The sequence below is a fragment of the Gorilla gorilla genome, chromosome X (assembly GCF_029281585.2).
Source record: "Gorilla gorilla gorilla isolate KB3781 chromosome X, NHGRI_mGorGor1-v2.1_pri, whole genome shotgun sequence".
NCBI lineage: Eukaryota > Metazoa > Chordata > Mammalia > Primates > Hominidae > Gorilla > Gorilla gorilla.
In genome coordinates, this window is record NC_073247.2 from 46,305,403 (window position 1) to 46,307,019 (window position 1,617).

The 1,617-nt window shown below is 46.9% G+C and overlaps 1 pseudogene; it reads left to right on the plus strand.

Moving 5' to 3' along the window:
- The first annotated feature begins 214 nt into the window (after positions 1 to 214).
- LOC101139225 (nuclear transcription factor Y subunit gamma-like) lies at positions 215 to 1,216 on the plus strand (annotated as a pseudogene).
- The last annotated feature ends 401 nt before the right edge of the window (positions 1,217 to 1,617 follow it).

Genomic DNA, 1,617 nt, shown 5'->3' on the forward strand with positions numbered 1-1,617 from the left:
AGGTGCCAAGGAAGGGAGAAGGAAAAAGAAAGGGCCATGTGCAAATACCATGGCTGCCATCTTGTTTGAGCCCCCACTTCACACCCTCTGTTCTCCATAATGCATGTTTCTTCCCTCTCTACCCTGCCTGGGCCCTCTGCATTGCCCTGCTTAGCAGGAGTGCACGGAGAGTTCGTGCTCTTCCATGGACTCCTGTACGGAGGCATTTTTCAAAATGTCCACAGAATGTGGATTTTGTGGCACTAGCAGCAGTAATGCCCAATAAAGCCTACAGTCCTTTTGGGCTTCACATCCTGGAAGAAATCCAGAATTTAACAGTGAAAGATTTACTAGTGCAGGAACTTCCACGGCTGGTATTAAGAAGATTATGAAACTGAATGATGTAAAGATGATCAGTAGAGAAGCTCCTGTGCTCTTTGCCAAGGCAGCCCAGATTTTTATCACAGAGTTGACTCTTTGAGCCTAGATTCACACAGAGGCTAAAAAGCACTGGACTCTATAGGGAAATGATGTCACCATGGTAATTACAAAATTAGATCAGTTAGACTTTCTCATTGATATTGTTTTGACAGATGAACTGAACCCTCCAAAGCGTCAGGAGGAGGTGTGCCAATCTATAACTCCTGCTAAGCCCATCTAGTACTACTTCACACTGGCTTAGCAGCCATCCACGGTCCGAGTCTAGGGACAGCAGCAAGGCCAGGAGACCACCAGCTCTATGACCACCATCCAGCTTGGGTAGATCATCATGCAGCCTCAGCAGGGCCAAATCATGCCCCTGACAGTGCAGGTTGGAGAAGGTCGGCAGGTGCAGATTGTCCAGGCCCAACCACAGGGTCAAGCCTAACAGTCCTAGATTGACACTGGACAGACTATGGAAGTTATGCAACAGATTATTACTAAAACAGGAGAGATCCAGCAGATCCCAGTGCAGCTGAAGTTGGGCCAGCTAGAATATATTCTCTTAGTCCAGCCTGTATCAGGTACTCAAGTCCTGCAGGAACAGATATAGATGCTTGCCACCAATGCCCAACAGATTACATAGACAGAGGTCCAGTAAGGACAGCGGCAGTTCAACCAGGTCACAGATGGACACAAGCTCTACCAGATCCAGCAAGTCACCATTCCTGTGGACTAGGACCTCACCCAGCCCATGTTCAACCAGTCAGTCAACCAGCTCTCCTACAGGCAGAACCCCCAGGTGACCCATGACTGAGAGTCTGAGCTGGCAAGGCCAAGGACACCCAACACAATTTTTGCCATACAGCCTTATGGTTATGGGTTATGGGCATAGCCTCCCTCCCCAGAGGACCCGGCTGACTTCAGCACCTCCTGCAGGCCAGGACACTGGGGCACTTAGACCTCACGCCTGGGGCCTGAGATTCTTCAACAGAAAAATATAATTCTTTTTGTTTTCTTTTTTCCATTTATTTTCCTCCAAGGAATCAATATTTCAATATGTCGAGCTGTGTGTCCAATGCTATGAAATGAAAATATTAAATGACATATTTACGACATTTTCTTGAAGAGCGTGGTTTAAGAAATATTTCTGCCTTTGTTTTTCCTTTTTTTTTGGTTCTCATTGCCACTTCTTTTTAGGTGCAAATCTCCCAGGAG